General features: G+C 43.1%; 1 pseudogene; it reads right to left on the minus strand.

Annotated features, from left to right (window-relative positions):
- Nucleotides 1-489: 489 nt before the first annotated feature.
- LOC135537217 (transmembrane protein 26-like) lies at nt 490-8,476 on the minus strand (annotated as a pseudogene).
- Nucleotides 8,477-10,329: the final 1,853 nt, after the last annotated feature.

Consider the following 10,329-nt stretch of genomic DNA (forward strand, 5'->3'; position numbering starts at 1 on the left):
GTTCAGACAGACACCTCTGCTGTCAGCCCTCTACCACCCTAACCCAGAGATATTCATCAGTTCAGACAGACACCTCTGCTGTCAGCCCTCTACCACCCTAACCCAGAGATATTCATCAGTTCGACAGACACCTCTGCAAAGCCCTACCACAACCCAGTGTTTCAGTTCAACGGCGCAGTTTAATCATAAAAACCACCGGAAAACAGAACAATCAATAAATGGTACAAAAACCCGTCGCACACCAGCATAACGTGCACAAGCACTTACAAACATAATTCCGGACAAGGACATGGGGGGGAACAGAGGGTTAAATAAACAACATGTAATGAATGGAATTGGAAGCAGGTGTGTGGAAAGACAAGACAAAAAACAAATGGAAAATGAAAGGTGGATCGGCGATGGTTAGAAGACCGCACGCCGACCGCCGAACGTCGCCTCGAACAAGGAGAGGGACCGACTTCGGAGGAAGTCACACAATAAACTCCCAGATCAACCTGAAGCCTTTGTAGTCGAGTAGATGGCAAACAGACGGTAGAAGTTCAGAATGACCACCAGGAAGTTCTTGATGGCGAAGAAGATGAGCATCTGGTATGACGTGGAAGTTAGAGGATGAGGGTGAGGCGGACCACCAGGAAGGGACCGTCCTGACGAAGAGTGGCTCCACCATGCTCCAGATATCTGTCCTTAGTCTGGCCAGCAGAGACACACCCTGGTCCCCCTCTGAATAATCATCAGGTCTGGAGGTAGACACTGGGGAGAGAAGAGACATTGGTCAGCTGGTCATGTGGGATAAGTTAGTGACATTGAAATCCAGAATCTGTGTCTAAATATCGCCACATACTGTACATACATACATACATACTGACTGAATAAAATACATATAAATATATTTGCAGTGGGGGTCCCAAGAATTTCTGGTGGAAAATATTGTCATTACCATAATTCCCTGTATAATAGAGCAAGCAGAAATGTGTATTCTGTAGCACAAACTCAAAAAAAGTTCTGGAGAATAAGAGCACCTCCTCCCAGCTGCCCACTGCACTGAGGCTAGGAAACACTGTTACCACCGGGAGCAAATCCACAATAATTGAGAATTTGAATAAGCATTTCTCTACGGCTGGCCATGCTTTCCACCTGCCTACCCCACCCTGGTCAACTGCCCCACACCCTCCACACACCCTATTTCTCCTTCACTCAAATCCAGATAGCTGATGTTCTGAAAGAGCTGCAAAATCTGGACCCCTACAAATCAGCCGGGCTAGACAATCTGGACCCCCTCTTTCTAAAATTAATTGGTCAAATTGTTGCAACCCGTATTACCAGCCTGTTCAACCTCTCTTTCGTATCATCTGAGATTCCCAAAGATTGGAAAACTTCGTGGTCATCCTCATCTTCAAAGGGGGAGACACTCTAGACACAAACTGCTACAGACCTATATCTATTCTACCCTGCCTTTCTAAGGTCTTTGAAAGCCAAGTTAACAAACAGATTACTGACCATTTCGAATCTCATCACCTTCTCCGCTATGCAATCTGGTTTCAGAGCTGGTCATGGGTGCACCTCAGCCACGCTCAAGGTACTAAAAGATATCAGAACCGCCATCGATAAGAGACATTACTGTGCAGCTGTATTCACCGACCTGGCCAAGGCTTTCGACTCATTTACAAAATAGCCTAATACTTCACTAACAAATTGGATGCAGTCTATCACAGTGCCATCCGTTTTGTCACCAAAGCCCCATATACTACCCACCACTGCGAACTGTATACTCGTTGGCTGGCCCTCACTACATACTCGTCGCCAAACCCACTGGCTCCAGGTCATCTACAAGTCTCTGCTAGCTAAAGCCCCACCTTATCTCAGCTCACTGGTCACCATAGCAGCACCCACCCATAGCACACGCTCCAGCAGGTATATCTCACTGGTCACCCCCAAAGCAAATTCTTCCTTTGGCCGCTGATGTACTATATAAATAAATTTGATATGATTTGATTTTGATAATACCCTATAGAACAGAGCAATAACATTATGGTTACCGTAATTCCCTGTATAACAGAGCAATAACATTATGGTTACCATAATTCCCTGTATAACACAGCAATAACATTATGGTTACCATAATTCCCTGTATAACAGAGCAATAACATTATGGTTACCATAATTCCCTGTATAACAGAGCAATAACATTATGGTTACCGTAATTCCCTGTATAACAGAGCAATAACATTATGGTTACCGTAATTCCCTGTAGAACAGAGCAATAACATTATGGTTACCATAATTCCCTGTAAAACACAGCAATAACATTATGGTGACCATAATTCCCTGTATAACAGAGCAATAACATTATGGTTACCATAATTCCCTGTATAACAGAGCAATAACATTATGGTTACCATAATTCCCTGTATAACAGAGCAATAACATTATGGTTACCATAATTCCCTGTATAACACAGCAATAACATTATGGTTACCGTAATTCCCTGTATAACAGAGCAATATCATTATGGTTACCGCAATTCCCTGTATAACAGAGCAATACCCGTAACCATAAGAAGAGCCAGGAGAGAAACACAGTACCTGACAGGTGGAGAGGAAACTGGAACATACTCCACGTCCAGACTCCGAGGATGACGTACACCATGCTGGGACTGCTGTCCCTGTGGGAGACATGGTTTAACATTGTTAAGGGTGTGAAGCTGCAGAAACATTCACATGTATGTTTCTCTGCACTGGTACTGTAGCCTGGGTCCAGTCTGTTTCTGTTCATTATGGAATTGTCATGGTACTGTAGCCTGGGTCCAGTCTGTTTCTGTACCTAATGGAATTGTCATGGTACTATAGCCTGGGTCCAGTCTGTTTCTGTTCCTAATGGAATTGTCATGGTACTGTAGCCTGGGTCCAGTCTGTTTCTGTTCATTATGGAATTGTCATGGTACTGTAGCCTGGGTCCAGTCTGTTTCTGTTCATTATGGAATTGTCATGGTACTATAGCCTGGGTCCAGTCTGTTTCTGTTCATTATGGAATTGTTTATGGTACTGTAGCCTGGGTCCAGTCTGTTTCTGTTCATTATGGAATTGTCATGGTACTATAGCCTGGGTCCAGTCTGTTTCCTGTTCATTATGGAATTGTCATGGTACTATGTGAGCCCTCAGTCCAGTCTGTTTCTGTTCATTGCGGAATTGTCATGGTACTATAGCCTGGGTTCAGTCTGTTTCTGTTCCTAATGGAATTGTCATGGTACTATAGCCTGGGTCCAGTCTGTTTCTGTTCCTAATGGAATTGTCATGGTACTATAGCCTGGGTCCAGTCTGTTTCTGTTCATTATGGAATTTGGAATTGGGTCCAGTCTGTTTCTGTTCATTATGGAATTGTCTGGTACTATAGCCTGGGTCCAGTCTGTTTCTGTTCCTAATGGAATTGTCATGGTACTATAGCCTGGGTCCAGTCTGTTTCTGTTCCTAATGGAATTGTCATGGTACTATAGCCTGTCCAGTCTGTTTCTGTACCTAATGGAATTGTCATGGTACTGTAGCCTGGGTCCAGTCTGTTTCTGTTCATTATGGAATTGTCATGGTACTATAGCCTGGGTCCAGTCTGTTAATGGAATTGTCTGTTCATTATGGATTATGGAATTGTCATGGTACTGGCCTGGGTCCAGTCTGTTTCTGTTCCTAGGAATTGTCCTATAGGGTCCAGTCTGTTTCTGTTCATTATGGAATTGTCATGGTAATGGAATTTCTGTTCCGTATGGTACTATAGCCTGGGTCCAGTCTGTTTCTGTTCCATCATGGCCATGGAATTGTCAATGGAATTGTCATGGTACTGGCCTGGGTCCATCTGTTCTAGCCTATAGGGTCCAGTCTGTTTTCTGTTCATTATGGAATTGTCATGGTACTGTAGCCTGGGTCCAGTCTGTTTCTGTTCATTATGGAATTGTCATGGTACTATAGCCTGGGTTCAGTCTGTTTCTGTTCCTAATGGAATTGTCATGGTACTATAGCCTGGGTCCAGTCTGTTTCTGTTCATTATGGAATTGTCATGGTACTGTAGCCTGGGTCCAGTCTGTTTCTGTTCCTAATGGAATTGTCATGGTACTATAGCCTGGGTCCAGTCTGTTTCTGTTCATTATGGAATTGTCATGGTACTATAGCCTGGGTCCAGTCTGTTTCTGTTCATTATGGAATTGTCATGGTACTATAGCCTGGGTCCAGTCTGTTTCTGTTCATTATGGGTGTCATGGTACTATAGCCTGGGTCAGTCTGTTTCTGTTCCTAATGGAATTGTCATGGTACTATAGCTCCAGTCTGTTTCTGTTCCTAATGGAATTGTCATGGTACTATGAAGCCTGGGTCCAGTCTGTTTCTGTTCATTATGGAATTGTCATGGTACTATAGCCTGGGTCCAGTCTGTTTCTGTTCCTTATGGAATTGTCATGGTACTATAGCCTGGGTCCAGTGTGTTTCTGTTCATTATGGAATTGTCATGGTACTGTAGCCTGGGTCCAGTCTGTTTCTGTTCATTATGGAATTGTCATGGTACTATAGCCTGGGTCCAGTCTGTTTCTGTTCCTTATGGAATTGTCATGGTACTATAGCCTGGGTCCAGTGTGTTTCTGTTCACTATGGAATTGTCATGGTACTATAGCCTGGGTCCAGTCTGTTTCTGTTCCTAAATTGTCATGGTACTATAGCCTGGGTCCATGGTTTCTTTGTTCATTATGGAATTGTCTGGTACTCGTAGCCTGGGTCCAGTCTGTTTCTGTTCATTATGGAATTGTCATGGTAGTGTAGCCTGGGTCCAGTCTGTTTCTGTTCCTTATGGAATTGTCATGGTACTGTAGCCTGGGTCCAGTCTGTTTCTGTTCCTAATGGAATTGTCATGGTACTATAGCCTGGGTCAGTCTGTTTCTGTTCCTAATGGAATTGTCATGGTACTATAGCCTGGGTCCAGTCTGTTTCTGTTCATTATGGAATTGTCATGGTACCTGGGTCCAGTAGGAATTGTCCTGGCCTGGGTCCAGTCTGTTTCTGTTCCTAATGGAATTGTCATGGTTCTATAGCCTGGGTCCAGTCTGTTTCTGTTCCTAATGGAATTGTCATGGTACTATAGCCTGGGTCCAGTCTGTTTCTGTTCCTAATGGAATTGTCATGGTACTATAGCCTGGGTCCAGTCTGTTTCTGTTCCTAATGGAATTGTCATGGTACTATAGCCTGGGTCCAGTCTGTTTCTGTTCCTAATGGAATTGTCATGGTACTATAGCCTGGGTCCAGTCTGTTTCTGTTCCTAATGGAATTGTCATGGTACTATAGCCTGGGTCCAGTCTGTTTCTGTTCATTGGTGGAATTGTCATGGTACTATAGCCTGGGTCCAGTCTGTTTCTGTTCCTAATGGAATTGTCATGGTACTATAGCCTGGGTCCAGTCTGTTTCTGTTCCTAATGGAATTGTCATGGTACTATAGCCTGGGTCCAGTCTGTTTCTGTTCATTATGGAATTGTCATGGTACTATAGCCTGGGTCCAGTCTGTTTCTGTTCCTAATGGAATTGTCATGGTACTATAGCCTGGGTCCAGTCTGTTTCTGTTCCTAATGGAATTGTCATGGTACTATAGCCTGGGTTCAGTCTGTTTCTGTTCATTATGGAATTGTCATGGTACTATAGCCTGGGTCCAGTCTGTTTCTGTTCCTAATGGAATTGTCATGGTTCTATAGCCTGGGTCCAGTCTGTTTCTGTTTATTATGGAATTGTCATGGTACTGTAGCCTGGGTCTAGTCTGTTTCTGTTCCTAATGGAATTGTCATGGTACTATAGCCTGGGTCCAGTCTGTTTCTGTTCCTAATGGAATTGTCATGGTACTATAGCCTGGGTCCAGTCTGTTTCTGTTCATTATGGAATTGTCATGGTACTGTAGCCTGGGTCCAGTCTGTTTCTGTTCCTAATGGAATTGTCATGGTACTATAGCCTGGGTCCAGTCTGTTTCTGTTCATTATGGAATTGTCATGGTACTATAGCCTGGGTCCAGTCTGTTTCTGTTCCTAATGGAATTGTCATGGTACTGTAGCCTGGGTCCAGTCTGTTTCTGTTCATTATGGAATTGTCATGGTACTATAGCCTGGGTCCAGTCTGTTTCTGTTCATTATGGAATTGTCATGGTACTATAGCCTGGGTCCAGTCTGTTTCTGTTCCTAATGGAATTGTCATGGTACTATAGCCTGGGTCCAGTCTGTTTCTGTTCCTAATGGAATTGTCATGGTACTATAGCCTGGGTCCAGTCTGTTTCTGTTCATTATGGAATTGTCATGGTACTATAGCCTGGGTCCAGTCTGTTTCTGTTCCTAATGGAATTGTCATGGTACTATAGCCTGGGTCAGTCTGTTTCTGTTCCTAATGGAATTGTCATGGTACTATAGCCTGGGTCCAGTCTGTTTCTGTTCATTATGGAATTGTCATGGTACTATAGCCTGGGTCCAGTCTGTTTCTGTTCATTATGGAATTGTCATGGTACTATAGCCTGGGTCCAGTCTGTTTCTGTTCCTAATGGAATTGTCATGGTACTGTAGCCTGGGTCCAGTCTGTTTCTGTTCCTTATGGAATTGTCATGGTACTATAGCCTGGGTCCAGTCTGTTTCTGTTCCTAATGGAATTGTCATGGTACTATAGCCTGGGTCCAGTCTGTTTCTGTTCCTAATGGAATTGTCATGGTACTATAGCCTGGGTCCAGTCTGTTTCTGTTCCTATTATGGAATTGTCATGGTACTATAGCCTGGGTCCAGTCTGTTTCTGTTCCTAATGGAATTGTCATGGTACTATAGCCTGGGTCCAGTCTGTTTCTGTTCAGAATGGAATTGTCATGGTAATAGCCTGGGTCCAGTCTGTTTCTGTTCCTAATGGAATTGTCATGGTACTATAGCCTGGGTCCAGTCTGTTTCTGTTCATTATGGAATTGTCATGGTACTATAGCCTGGGTCCAGTCTGTTTCTGTTCCTAATGGAATTGTCATGGTACTATAGCCTGGGTCCAGTCTGTTTCTGTTCCTAATGGAATTGTCATGGTACTATAGCCTGGGTCCAGTCTGTTTCTGTTCCTAATGGAATTGTCATGGTACTATAGCCTGGGTCCAGTCTGTTTCTGTTCCTAATGGAATTGTCATGGTACTATAGCCTGGGTCCAGTCTGTTTCTGTTCATTATGGAATTGTCATGGTACTATAGCCTGGGTCCAGTCTGTTTCTGTTCATTATGGAATTGTCATGGTACTATAGCCTGGGTCCAGTCTGTTTCTGTTCATTATGGAATTGTCATGGTACTATAGCCTGGGTCCAGTCTGTTTCTGTTCCTAATGGAATTGTCATGGTACTGTAGCCTGGGTCCAGTCTGTTTCTGTTCATTATGGAATTGTCATGGTACTATAGCCTGGGTCCAGTCTGTTTCTGTTCCTAATGGAATTATCATGGTACTATAGCCTGGGTCCAGTCTGTTTCTGTTCATTATGGAATTGTCATGGTACTGTAGCCTGGGTCCAGTCTGTTTCTGTTCCTAATGGAATTGTCATGGTACTATAGCCTGGTCTGTTTCTGTTCATTATGGAATTGTCATGGTACTATAGCCTGGGTCCAGTCTGTTTCTGTTCCTAATGGAATTGTCATGGTACTGTAGCCTGGGTCCAGTCTGTTTCTGTTCCTAATGGAATTGTCATGGTACTATAGCCTGGGTCCAGTCTGTTTCTGTTCCTAATGGAATTGTCATGGTACTATAGCCTGGGTCCAGTCTGTTTCTGTTCCTAATGGAATTGTCATGGTACTATAGCCTGGGTCCAGTCTGTTTCTGTTCCTAATGGAATTGTCATGGTACTATAGCCTGGGTCCAGTCTGTTTCTGTTCCTAATGGAATTGTCATGGTACTATAGCCTGGGTCCAGTTTGTTTCTGTTCACTATGTCATGCCAAGAGTGCAGAAACAGACTGGCACCCAGGTTACATATAATGTCTACTGACGTAAAATATCTACATCAGACAGTATCTCTGAGGTCAAGGGTTAGGGGTTGGGGTTAAGGTACTGACTTGACATTAGACAGTATCTCTGAGGTTAAGGTTAGGGGTTAGAGGTCAGGGAGTGTCTCTGAGGTGAACTCTAGGATGTCAGGTTATGGTTAGGGGTTAAGGGTTAGGGTTTAGGGACTCACTTGACATCCAACAGTGTCTCTGAGGTGAACTCCAGGATGTCAGATTATGGTTAGGGGTTAAGGGTTAGGGTTTAGGGACTCACTTGACATCCAACAGTGTCTCTGAGGTGAACTCCAGGATGTCAGCGGCAGTGCCTACGAAGATGAGGAGGAGCTGAGACAGTTCATCCCTGGTCACCCCTCCTGCAACAGGGAGCAGCCACTTCCCTATGACCAGCAGGATCAACAGGGTCTGGTGCAGGGCCAGGATCCAGTCGTTAGCGCACACTGACGACAACAGAGATACTGAACCCTGTTGGGCCAACCAGAGAGACACATAGTGGTTAGTATAACTGATTAGAGGTTATTAATGGCTAGGTAACTCCAACCAGAGACACATAGTGGTTAGTATAACTGATTAGAGGTTATTAATGGCTAGGTAACTCCAACCAGAGAGACACATAGTGGTTAGTATAACTGATTAGAGGTTATTAATGGCTAGGTAACTCCAACCAGAGAGACACATAGTGGTTAGTATAACTGATTAGAGGTTATTAATGGCTAGGTAACTCCAACCAGAGAGACATAGTGGTTAGTATAACTGATTAGAGGTTATTAATGGCTAGGTAACTCCAACCAGAGACACATAGTGGTTAGTATAACTGATTAGAGGTTATTAATGGCTAGGTAACTCCAACCAGAGAGACACATAGTGGTTAGTATAACTGATTAGAGGTTATTAATGGCTAGGTAACTCCAACCGAGAGACACATAGTGGTTAGTATAACTGATTAGAGGTTATTAATGGCTAGGTAACTCCAACCAGAGAGACACATAGTGGTTAGTATAACTGATTAGAGGTTATTAATGGCTAGGTAACTCCAACCAGAGAGACACATAGTGGTTAGTATAACTGATTAGAGGTTATTAATGGCTAGGTAACTCCAACCAGAGAGACACATAGTGGTTAGTATAACTGATTAGAGGTTATTAATGGCTAGGTAACTCCAACCAGAGAGACACATAGTGGTTAGTATAACTGATTAGAGGTTATTAATGGCTAGGTAACTCCAACCAGAGAGACACATAGTGGTTAGTATAACTGATTAGAGGTTATTAATGGCTAGGTAACTCCAACCAGAGAGACACATAGTGGTTAGTATAACTGATTAGAGGTTATTAATGGCTAGGTAACTCCAACCAGAGAGACACATAGTGGTTAGTATAACTGATTAGAGGTTATTAATGGCTAGGTAACTCCAACCAGAGAGACACATAGTGGTTAGTATAACTGATTAGAGGTTATTAATGGCTAGGTAACTCCAACCAGAGAGACACATAGTGGTTAGTATAACTGATTAGAGGTTATTAATGGCTAGGTAACTCCAACCAGAGAGACACATAGTGGTTAGTATAACTGATTAGAGGTTATTAATGGCTAGGTAACTCCAACCAGAGAGACACATAGTGGTTAGTATAACTGATTAGAGGTTATTAATGGCTAGGTAACTCCAACCAGAGACACATAGTGGTTAGTATAACTGATTAGAGGTTATTAATGGCTAGGTAACTCCAACCAGAGAGACACATAGTGGTTAGTATAACTGATTAGAGGTTATTAATGGCTAGGTAACTCCAACCAGAGAGACACATAGTGGTTAGTATAACTGATTAGAGGTTATTAATGGCTAGGTAACTCCAACCAGAGAGACACATAGTGGTTAGTATAACTGATTAGAGGTTATTAATGGCTAGGTAACTCCAACCAGAGAGACACATAGTGGTTAGTATAACTGATTAGAGGTTATTAATGGCTAGGTAACTCCAACCAGAGAGACACATAGTGGTTAGTATAACTGATTAGAGGTTATTAATGGCTAGGTAACTCCAACCAGAGAGACACATAGTGGTTAGTATAACTGATTAGAGGTTATTAATGGCTAGGTAACTCCAACCAGAGAGACACATAGTGGTTAGTATAACTGATTAGAGGTTATTAATGGCTAGGTAACTCCAACCAGAGAGACACATAGTGGTTAGTATAACTGATTAGAGGTTATTAATGGCTAGGTAACTCCAACCAGAGAGACACATAGTGGTTAGTATAACTGATTAGAGGTTATTAATGGCTAGGTAACTCCAACCAGAGAGACACATAGTGGTTAG

This window comes from Oncorhynchus masou, unplaced genomic scaffold, assembly GCF_036934945.1.
Source record: "Oncorhynchus masou masou isolate Uvic2021 unplaced genomic scaffold, UVic_Omas_1.1 unplaced_scaffold_7262, whole genome shotgun sequence".
Classification (NCBI taxonomy): domain Eukaryota; kingdom Metazoa; phylum Chordata; class Actinopteri; order Salmoniformes; family Salmonidae; genus Oncorhynchus; species Oncorhynchus masou.